The sequence below is a fragment of the Syngnathoides biaculeatus genome, chromosome 7, assembly GCF_019802595.1.
Source record: "Syngnathoides biaculeatus isolate LvHL_M chromosome 7, ASM1980259v1, whole genome shotgun sequence".
Classification (NCBI taxonomy): domain Eukaryota; kingdom Metazoa; phylum Chordata; class Actinopteri; order Syngnathiformes; family Syngnathidae; genus Syngnathoides; species Syngnathoides biaculeatus.
In genome coordinates this window covers 17278397-17290522 of record NC_084646.1, presented here as the reverse complement: position 1 = coordinate 17290522, position 12126 = coordinate 17278397, and the positions used below count along the sequence as shown (strand labels likewise).

At 39.7% G+C, this 12126-nt stretch overlaps 1 protein-coding gene across 1 annotated transcript in view; it reads right to left on the bottom strand.

Moving 5' to 3' along the window:
* kank3 (KN motif and ankyrin repeat domains 3) overlaps positions 1-12002 on the bottom strand; it is a 32223-nt gene extending 20221 nt beyond the window's left edge. The window contains exon 1 of the mRNA XM_061825727.1: positions 11849-12002. The gene's annotated coding sequence lies outside the window, so the exon portion shown is untranslated. The remainder of the gene's footprint in view (positions 1-11848) is intronic.
* Between the last annotated feature and the right edge of the window lie 124 nt (positions 12003-12126).

Here is a 12126-nt window from a genome sequence, read left to right as displayed (position 1 = left end):
AACTAAAGCTTCAATCAATTGATTGTTGCAGAAAAAAAAATTGTGAAATCCCATTCTCATCATCCACGATAAAGTTTGTGTGCCAATTCATATCCATGTTAGAACAAAAATTACGTCAAGATGTGTCCCTCACATCAATGCTCGTCATATTGCAGTCAATTCTTTCACATAAATGTATAACGACCTGCTTCAGCAGCCTGTGCCAGTGTCTTCATACTTTTTACTACAAATTTGCATTGGTAACATAAAATGCAATCATCACAGTTATGTCATCATATTTACTGAGCCAAGGGAAGAACCACTGACTTACAGCAAGCACATTTATACAATTTTAATTGAACTAGTCATACTGCAACTATAAATATCCTATAATGTGGCCAATAAAGAGCACCTATTTGATGCAGATTCATTTTTTCCCCTCTTAGGTCCTGTAGGAACATGTGACGAGCGGCACAATCCCATTTCCCAGATGGAATTGGGCAAAAAGACAACACATTGGATCATCCAAATTTTCAGAGAAGAGGAAATGTACTGCTTTGGATCTCAGAATCATGTTTTGCAACAATGACCTCATTTCCCCACGACACTCATTTTCACAAAAAAAGATGTCAGGGCGAAAGAGCGAGACCCTGGCGATGGGGGGAAGGTTCTAAAAGCCGATGTCCTACTCCTGACTAGGCAAGTTCTTTTACTATGTGTAAGAAAATCCTCATTCACTCATCTGTAAATCAAAATTTCAAAATAAATCTTATGCCTTTTTGTTCTTAGAACCGCAGAGTGAAGTCATTCCTATTTTATCTCATCCAAAAGGACATTTATATATATATATATATACACACAGAACGAACAGACTGATCCTAAATGTATCGGCATATACAGTCAGTGCAAGTAATGAATGTCTGCCGCTCCAGTAGGATTTTTGGGGCCACTTTCATACATTCCAATACGAAAGGAGTGCATTTGAGACAGAAAGAAATGGGAGCAAATATCACACATTTCCATAACTTGAAATCGGCGATCATCTTTACTGTAGATCATATCATTTGAAAGAAAATGTTTGTGACATTTAGGCTTCACTGTGAAAATGATTCACACTTTCTCACTCTCACCCAATTTCAACCTAAACCGATTTTATCTTATTTGTAATCCCTTGTAAAGGTGATTTCATTCACATCTTCATCCATGAAAATGCAGAGGGGCCTCTTGCAGTTTTGACAGAACTGTGTAGTTTCCTGAAGGGAAGGCGACTTTTCCCCTAATAAATCCCACCCACTCTTGTGTGCCCCTGCAGGAGACCTGCCATTGTCTCCCAGTAGGAATCAGGGTGGAAGTGGTGGAGGGCTTGGGAGGAGGAGGAGCGGCCAGGAAGCCCATCAGGCTGTCCTGAAAGCTGCTTCCTGAATGCGGCAGGAAAACACTGCAGTGAAGACAAGCAAAAGATTGAGTACTGAACAAATAGAGTCAGCATGACCACAATACACACACACACACACACACACACACACACACACACACACACACACCACCGCTAACCAGAGGTCACACGAAGCTTGGGTCCAAGGTTTTTGACGGCTCTTCCTCACATACTCCACTGTAAACACTGTCACCTCCGTCTTTTACAGTACACATTTAAAGACTAACAAGGACCTACTTCCTGTCTCCCGTCTTTTCCGCACCCATCGCACCCTCACATCACATTTGGTGTTTGTACTTCAATCACAGTCAGGTTGACTTGTAACATCGCATCCAGGCCCTCCCCTTTCCTTCCAGATAGTCCACCAGGCACAATTGAGCACATTGAGGTACAACAATGAAGCTTTATGCCTCTTTGGTGGCGACACTCTCAGTGTCTTGTAAGGCCTCGTTGTTTCCTTTCATACCAGCATGCCTGTTCACTCTCTCAGAACTGCATACAGGTTCAAAATGTCGCGCAGTCAATCTAATAAAGTAAGCCAGTGTTTGGTGAGAGTACTTGAGAACCAGCTGGACAGTTTGACACAAGTTATATTATCCAGTGCCTGTTTCTAATGCATGGATTGAAAGTTATAGTACATGCACAGTGAACTTAGTCGTGGTCCAGTATTTGCAGATTCACAGTTGCAGATTTTTGGGCAGGAACCAATGGAAGTAAATAGGTGCCACCAGGATTTGAATTTGAAATGCCACAGAAAACACGATTTGAATTTGAAATGTAAAGTGATCACATTTTCATTAGTTGTATTTCAGTGTAACATTTCAATGTTAACAATTCAACCGGCTACAATTTGCTGTCTAAAATGCACCGTCTGTGCCACCAGGCAGGGTTACTCAGCCAATCCAGTTACGCACATGACTAAGTTAGCGTAACTGGATTGGCTGGCTCTTTGGTTCTTCATACTGCCTGGTGGCACATACAGTGAATTTTAGACAGCGAATTTCAGACAGCGAATTGTAGTTGGTTGAATTTCAGAGAGCGAATTTCAGACAGTGAATTGTTAACATTGAAAGGTTACACTAAACTACAACTATTGAAAATGTGACCACTTTACATTTTAAATTCAAATCCTGTATTCTGTTGCATTTCAAATTCAAATCCTGGTGGCACTTACTTACTTCCATAGGTTCCTGCCCAAAAATCTGCAACTTTGAATCTGCGAATACTGGACCACAACTAAATTCACTGTGCATGTACTATAAGTTTCAATCCACGCATTAGCTGCACTTTGCATAAGAAACAGGCACTGGATAATAGAACGTGTGTCAAACTGTCCAGCTGCTGGATGGAAGCCTTTCGATGTGCACATCGACACATTTAGCACCCCTGATTTACAGATTACTCCTCCCTCCCCAACTATTGTTTTTTTTTTAGTAACTGTATAGGCACCTATCTGTCATTTGGAACCCACGAAGCTCTCGTCCTTTGCACCCATTCAATTTTCATGACAAACTGGGTCTCTTGCAAACTTATGAAGGGTAAATCCATCCTCCCAAGTGTTCGAGCAATATCCAGCGATACAACGAGCCGGCATTCTGGCTAACATGAAGGAACAACGAGCGATCATCCCGCAGGTAAAACTAAGAGAAAAAAAACGAGTCTGATGGAGCGCGCTACTGCTTCCGTCACTTCCTGCTTGTTATGGAAAACAAATGCCTGGAGAGGATTTTCATGGCGGGAGTTACAAAAGGCCATATACGTCAAAATCATGTTTTGTGGTGAAAAAACGAATGGGTCCATACCAGCTGCCGTTTTTTTTCATTAATAACATACTAAAAATTATCCATTTCATGACACTTGACCTTTAAACAGCATAACCCTACATGTCCTTTCAATATGCCCCCTGAGGCCCTGAGCAATGAAGGGGTGACAGCGCAAAATGATTACAAATTTAAGTTCCTTTCGCACAGGGGCCGTGTAGGGGGGGGACAAACATGATGAGCATTCTAAATGACTTACTCGAGCACAATAAAATATTTACAAATTGTGGCATTGACGCTGTAGTGACAAAACACAATGTTTTCAGTTAAAAATTTGAGGGATGACAAAACGTTGCTGCATTATTGCTTTTCATGTTTCTGTTCTCTCCCTGATCCTTGCAAAAAAAGCCAATTATTTCAGAACAGGCAAAAGTAGTAGTTGCCCCACTCCTAACAGGCTAGAAATTAGAATAATTCAAGAAAAGTATATTTGTGACACCTTAACACATTAATGTGAATGAAGAAAAATGTTCCAGTGGCAGCTCTGTGTGTGGGCAAAGCAGCATTGTGGCCTTTTACTCTAACTGCAACATTAAAAAAATTATATATATATATATATTACCACAGTAACCACTGCCGACGAGATGTGAATTATTCTCAGAATAGCAACATTTCGTCTGTCATTTTTGAAAACAATGGCATTGGTGGCATTCTTTGTCATCCAAAAATGGTACAAAGAGCTCACAGTTTTCATCTGAGTAGCAACTCTCAGTCCGGAACCTCAACATGTTCCATGCTGGAAGGCACACAGCCACTCACAAAATGGGGTTTTCCCCAACTATAACATCGGTGATGTCAGATTCCCTCTTGGACCAAGCACACCTCGCTCTACCTTCATCACATTCTGACACACTCAAACGTAATCGTGAAATAGAAATACAAATACCTTGCTGGTGGTTGTTTTCTCTCATTGTTTATTTTCACTCCTCACCTTCAGGTCTTTGTGTTTTCCAGCAAGCACACACTAAAAGTCAAGCGTCTTGTGTTGACGTAGGTCTGTACTCAACAGTGTTGTGTTTAAAGACTTAAGTCTTCTTCTTCGCAACAGAAGCGACTGCAGTCCCCAGATGTTTGCTTCCTATATTTACGGAAACCGACCAGATGGCAGCAGCGTTTTCTGCTTCGAAACAACAGAAATGTGTTATTTACTTCACTCGCAGCAATTATAGCACCGGAGTACATCTTTGATGGAGTGGCTGGAGTAATGACAAGGTACATGATGTGCAGTGCGTAGACTTGCCAAGAACACACCTTTGTCTCCGTGGAGACGCTATCAGTCGTGATGTGCCTTGTAATTCCGTTTCCTAGAATAGACTAATTCAGTTAACGTTTAATTGGTGTTGTCTGACATACGAAAATATGATAACTCCTTATATTTCCTCACTATTCTTTAATGAGTTTATCTTTATAGCCAGTTTCACACAGCTGAACCGACTAAAAGGTGGAAGAGATGTCTCTTGACCGTGTTGACCCCCAACAGTTTGCTGAAAACATCAAGGTTTGTGTGCAAAGTTAAAAAAAAAAGCCGGATAGAAAGCAAAGGGAAATTTTACCCTCTCATTTTCTCCTTTTGTTTTGTGCGTGTGCATGTGTGTGTATTACGAAATTAACCAAAAATTTGCAGGGTTTTTTTCATGGCTCAAATTGGCCACTATAGTACCGTTATTGTAAATAAGTGTAGATTTAAAAAAATAAATGATGGACATCCATCCATCCATTATCTACTGCTTTTCCGGGTTGAGTCGTGGGAGAAGTAGCTTCAGCAGGGATTCCCAGACTTCCCTTTCCCCAGCCACTTCTTCCAGTTCTTCCAGAAGGATCCCGAGCTGTTCCCAAGTCAGCCAAGAGACATAGTCTCTCCAGTGTGTCCTGGGTCGTCTTCGGGGTCTCTTTCCGGTGAGTCATGCCCGGAAAACCTCACCAGGGAGGCGTCCAGGATCATGACACAGGAGAGTTGCTTTCATGAGCCGTGAGGAATTTAATGTGCTTCCTAGTTACAAATCTGTTGCCAAAGGTGAATGGCTTGACAACAAAAAATCCTGTACCAAAATAGCATGTTCCAGACTCCAGAGACTTGTGTTTTGTATTCCTCAGTTAACACTTCCACCATGACACACTTTGCTCTCTCTTTTTCTCTCTCTCTCTCTCTCTCGCTCTTCCTCACCCTCCCTTCTTCCCTCGCTTTCTACCTCCACTGTAACTGATGCATTGCTATTTTTGTGCACTAATAATAGACTGAATTTGGGGAAAAAAATAATTTATTTTCCATTTACAAAGGATTTGGTGACTGCACATTCAATACTCCCAACAAAGCTATGAAACATTGTGCAAGATTATGCTTCACATTATAAGGATCTTTTTGGCCTTTTGCTACTTTTACTTGTCATTTCCAGCTGGAAAACTCCTTTACATCACTTTTACGCAAACAAAGACAGAGAAACTATTTTTTAACACATTATTCTGTCCTGATGGTCCATTTTATCTGATATCTGTTATTTTGGGGTTCATATTATTGAGGTTTCATTTTATGCACATCAATTTAAGACACAATGTACACATTTCAATTTCTTTCATTGACTTTTTCATATTAAATAGAGATTCTGGATATTTATTTATTTATTTGGTAAGGTACTGGGTGTAGACTATGGGAAATGATTAGATTCAATGACTTCAAGAAAGAAAAAAATGAAGCTCGAGTTGGCTTAATGTGCTTTGACGAAGCTCTGTTGACACCAAGTTCAGCTTTCTGTAATGACTTCATAGGGCAGGGAAGCATTTCCACAAGCGGCGCAACATTTCCGTTAGGAGCTACTGAACAGAAGAGATTTGTATGCAAACTGAAAACTGAAAATTGTTCTCATGTTACCAAAAAGGGACAGTTTTCAAAGTGTTTCATTAGGAGCAACGTGTTCTGAATGTACTGTATGCTATCACCACATTGCATCCCGACTGAATGACGCACTATTCCCTCGTGGACTTCATCAGATCTAAAGTAACAATTCTCGCTCAGCAAGAAACATGTGTCCTTGTCGTGACGTGTTAGAAATGATTTCGCAAACTGTCGTTCAAGACCAAAACAAAGGCTAATGATGAGCTGATAAAGCCAGTGCAGGATATACTGATGTTTCTTGACAAAATTCTGGATAGTGGTTAAAAGTGACATTCAGGTAATTGCATCCAACTTTCCATTTTCCATACTTCCTCCTGTTCAGGTTTGCAGGGAGCTGGAGCCAATCACAACCCAACATTGGCTGCGAGGCAGACAACACCCTGCACTGGTTGCAAGTTCATGTGATTATGGGAGATCAAAATGAATCACAATCCGAATCTGCTTTCTTGGCCAAGTATGTAACAACACACAAGGAAATTGTCTGCAGTAGTTGGTGCCGCCCTAGTACGGTGAGTGCTCTCTAATCATTCATTCGTCATTCCATAATTGCATACAATGCATAACAGTCCACTGTTAGATGTTTATCGTTGAATAGCACATATTAGATCAGCAATTCTTAACCTGGGTTCGATTCAACCCTGGGGTTAAGGGTCTCGGTAAAGTGCCAGCAAAAGTCACGTTAATTTGCAGCAAATATTCATTACTTTAGTTAAGTCAGAGATTCTTTTTTTTTGTTTTGTTTTTGGTAAAAGATACAATTTGGAGAAATAAAATAATCCTGTATATTTTTCCATCTACAAAGGGTTTGATGACTACATATGAAAGTTGTGGGGTTTTGTACCTCCAACAAAGTTATGAACCACTGCGCTAAATCATGCTACACGTTATAAGGATTTCCTTCGTCTTTTATCACTTTCACTTATCAAATCTGCCCACAAAACTCTTTTGTCACTTTTACTCAAACTGTAACCATAGTCTGAATGACTTTTTAATCTCTACTTCTTAACCACTAATGCAATCGAGACAGGAATTAAGTGCATCCACGTTTTTAACCAAATGTGATATCAATTAGGTTTAACGCCATCCAAAAATCTTGTGTATGCGTCCCATGTGCTGTTCCAGTAATGCAAAATTTGATCCAAAAAAAGAAGTATTTGCGGGATCACTGTGGTTCTAAAGACGGTCATGCTTTCGGTCTTCCAACAAGGAAGTGCTCAGTTAAGAATTGAACCTTTTGGGTGATCCCACCACGACGTTGTCATGCGCTTAAAGTGATTTACTTTCACACTCAACTACTACAACCATCAAATACGTGAAAGTGTGTCACTCTATTGGTGAGTGTGTGTCTTCACAGACAGGCAGTAGATTAATGTCTCATCCCCAACCCTTGCCAGTACTTCAGAGAACAAGTATTTTTAGCATGGAGCAGACAGAAGGTAACATTGGGACACACAAAACAAACAAACCTATTTAATGTATAGTACTGTTTCAATGGACCAGATGGCTTCATTTATCTAAACTTACCATGAAGATGAAAGAACTCCTATAAGTAAGCACAATGGTTCAATGGCACACCCAAAGTGTGTCTAAAGACTACCTAGCGTATACTCATAAGCCAACATGTACGTGCATTCCCATCAACATGAGCACTGTTTATTTTAATACTCTCAAATGTACTTAACTGACAGACAATTGTAAATACCTCAAAGCCGCGACTTTTTTCACATACTTTCAACCCTGCCGTTTATGGGGTGATGCGGCTAATTTGTGCATTTTTTTCCAACGGCCCAAAGGGGGCACTCGAACAGAAAAGGTAACAAAGAGTGAGACCGGTGGGATATATGTGCAGAGGGAGTGATTTTTACCAGTCCGGCCCTGCATTAGCATTAGCATTACCGGGGCACTAGTATTGAACTCTCTGTGTACTGTCTTTCTTTGTAAATATCTCGTGTTTCAATGTGGGTTTCAATGTGGGCACTTGCGGCCTATACATAGCTGCGGCGTATGTATGTACCAAATGGTATTTCCTTTACAAATGTACTGGGTGAAGCTTATAACCAGGTGCGCTCTGTAGGCTGGGAATTACAGTACTTATAATATACTGCACTTCATCCAGTTCCTAAAAACAAGAACATGACTTGCATTTCTTACTGTATTCTTCAAATGACCTGAGCCACAGAGTTCCCATTTTCATGTTTTTTTTTTTTGTATCTATTCCTCATTTAAACACAAGAACACCTAATAGAATGTTGATAAGGATTTGACTCAACTATGGTTGAATTCTAAAATTATAGCTACACTACAATTTCATCGTGTCATCATTATCGTGTCATTATTGTAACACAAAAAGATTGTTTTGATTTACACGTTTTTGTCTACATTGACAAATCATATATGTAATCAACAGCCCAGATTTGCGGACGCGTTCGGTGGAATTCTGCCACATTACATGAAAGGAAACTTGAGATTTTCACCAATTTTTGAGCTCAATATCATTTAATAATCTGCTGGAGTGCACCCCTTTTTGTAGAACATGAGCTTGAACCCATTGTAAACTTGATTCAAGCAGACATTTGACCTTTTCACTTCGTATTATACAAAATAGGTCAAGCTTCATAAAGATCACAATTTCACCGTCTAACCTCTTAAAATAGCATGAACACACTCTTTGATGCTGCTATTTGTTCCTCGAGGCAAAGTTGTACAAATGGCCAAACGAGACATTCCTCTGGATAATAAAGAAAGAAATCTGGAGCCCGGCCATCACCGTCTCCAATATGTCCTACATTACTCCTAACAAGAAGTTAACACAACTGGAATTCCACAAGGCTCTGATTGAATTCCGATTTAATTCTCTCAAATTATAACAGACTTTGAGTGCTGCAGAAAAAGATACAAAAAAATAATTGTAATTATTCCAAGCCTGTTTTAAAAGCAGATCTGATATCACTGAGCTCTGATTCAATTTGAAGAAAACTGGCTTAAGAATTGAGAAAATTATCATAATACATTTTGGATCAAAAACATCAACTGGATAATCAAGTGCAATGAAGTCAAATGAAATATTTGGGGATTTTCAAAGAATATCCAGTGAAGTCAGGCTAGACAGTCATAAAAAAATAAGGTGTAATCTCCATTTTTTGCCCACCACAACTTTTACTATTGCCCCAGTTCCACCGTTGGAATATTTATGCTACTCCTGATTGTCTCATTTGGGTGGGTACAGCTGCACTGTTTGCATGAACTGTGTGTGTTCTTCCTGGAGCCATTGTTTATTATAAAAAAAAAAAAATTGCAATAACGCTACACATCAAACAGCTGTTCTGCTCCATCTGACGGTTTTTCACTGAGGCACTGACATATAGCTACCAGACAACATGGCTTTGAGGGATAAAGTACATAAAGTATGAGCTATTAATCATTTATTCAAACATCCGTCCATTCATTTTCTTTACCGGTTATCCTCACTAGAGTCGCGGATGTGCTGGAGCCCATAGGGCACATATAAACAAGTTTATTTAATCAGTCAGAATAATTGATACAAAACCAGTTAAAGCTGAGAATTGTCCACTTTTTCACTAGTGTGAAAACCACACACACATAGCCACACATAGAATTAGGGAACAAGTGTGGCTTCCAAAATGTTGCTTTAATTTGAATTTATCTTTAATTAGGACCGCTAGACTACATGACAGTATCATGTTAAACCCCAAAAGGAAGCACAGACTAGCATTCACTAATGGTGTTGTCAGCATTGGTTTCTGATTGCCAGCACATATGAAAATGTTCAGCTCAGCTATCAAGGGAGCACACAGTATGTGTTTGGCGACGTGTCCGATGCATGTGCCACATGCAAAGATCTCGGAGACTAAACTGAACTAATTCAATTTATTAATGGGCAACTTAGTGACAAAGTGCTGTCTCCAAACGTGAAAATACAATTGATCCTATTTTTTTTTCCCCCTTTCACACGCGGAGTTAAAAGCAGTTGCCGTTACTGCACCACAACACTTATCTCCACCCCCCGATTGTGATGGTAACGAAAATGGCTCATTGGCATGAGACAAAAATGCCTTTCCTTTCAACCTGAGTACTAAAAGAGGGTGGGTGCTCAGTATTCTGTAATTCTCTACCTGTTGCATATTTGGACCCTTGGCAACTGTAAGAACTGTTTTGAGTTCACAATGTCTCCTTTAAACTATGAAATAACTTGCTAACTAACAATTACAGCCAAACAAACACAAACATTGCATTCTACAATGCAGATATTAGTTTAGCCTTACAGGAGGTCAGCAGCCATTCCGTTTTCTCACCGTGGTAAACACACGCCATTCAGTCTAGCCTTTCTCGCCTCGTGTGACCGTGTTGGACCGAGCGGCTGATAACAGAACTCGTAATAGAGCTAAAAAAGGAAATCAGCGGCATGCATTTAATCAAGCATCAGGACATTGCATGACTCCAGAGCTAAATTTAATGGCATTTGATTAAATAAACTCTGCCTTCTAAGTTGCAGACACAAGAGGAGCGTGTGCATAGAGCAGCAAGCGTTTTGTCTGTGTAGAAGCAGAGAGTTCCTTTGGCTCTCTGACACGTCTGACTAAAATTACAGAAGGTCTATCACTCTTTGAGTAGAGACTTTGGAATAGTTTAGGTGGAGGATTCAAACAAGGTCCAAATATAAAACAATTTAAAACTACAGTAAATATATAAAATTGCATAATTTATAGAATGCATTAACAAAAGGTTGTGTGATAGTCACCATTTGTTCACTGGAGAGTATCACTGATAACCGGGTAATTATTAGCGGTGCAACGATTAATCGACAACTAATCGATGATCAAATTAATCTACAATTATTTTAACAATTAGACCATGTTTAAACCAAAACTCTCCGAATTTCAGCCTCTCAACAGTCAAAATTCTCAAGATTTCCATTGTCCTTAATGAAAGCAGACTCGTTATCTTTGTGTTTCTCTTATTTTGGAAAACAATGATCAACATATTTGCTGATTTTCTCACGTTACTGACTGTTGTGGATTTTCTGCACTGTGAATTGAAAACTATGTTCTCTTTTTAAAAAAAAATATGATTATGGATTCATTGATGAAGTGAAAATATTATTAATCAATTATGAAAGTAATTATTAGTTGCAGCCCTTGTATCTATTTATTATTACAGTATTTGATAGCTGTCTTGTAGTACTTCTCCGCCCGTTCCACATATCTTCGCAAAAGGCCACGAGTGTGATAGAACCAATCCGAGCTGACTTTTGACAGGAGCCTGTAATTTATTTATTTTTTTTAATTATCAATCACTTTCATGAAAGCATTAGAGGAAAACGGCTCATATTTTTCATGTCTATGTTTCTAAGTTGCGACTTATCTGTACACTAAATGTAATGTTGATGATTCCACGACATATTTGCACTCGTGTTAATTGGACTTTTGGTGAGGATAATTAAAAAAAAATAATAATCTCACCACTATGGAACAAGTGATGCATAGTACTACAACTAATAATAGTAGTGGTAATAATCATAATACAGTAATAAACAACTACGTAAGAGTCAGTAATAGAAGTCATAAAGTGTGTGATAAAGTAACACTTGGTTCCAGTAGTGGCGACCACTAAATCACTAGAAGACGTACGACGGTACGGGAAGCTCCATTATCGAGTGCAGGGAGCAAACTTGTGTGCTAACCGAGCCCCGCGGTTCTTGCTTACCTTCTGACTTGTGTTCTCCCGGGCCGGACCGCCACACTGGGACTGCTCATGCCTCCCGTGCAAAGCAAGGAAAGGTTCGGGAGGGGAAATGAGAGAACGTTTCCAGTCTACTCAATAAGTTCAACGCATGTGTCGAGCGTGGCGGGGAGGTAGACCGGTTCCGTTTGGGACTTTCAAAATAAAATAAGTGGCGCGCTTCTATAAAGTGGATTTTTTTTTTTTTTTTAATTCGGCGTGTCACTACTTGCATGTTCTCATGCCTGCGTGACTTTTCTCCA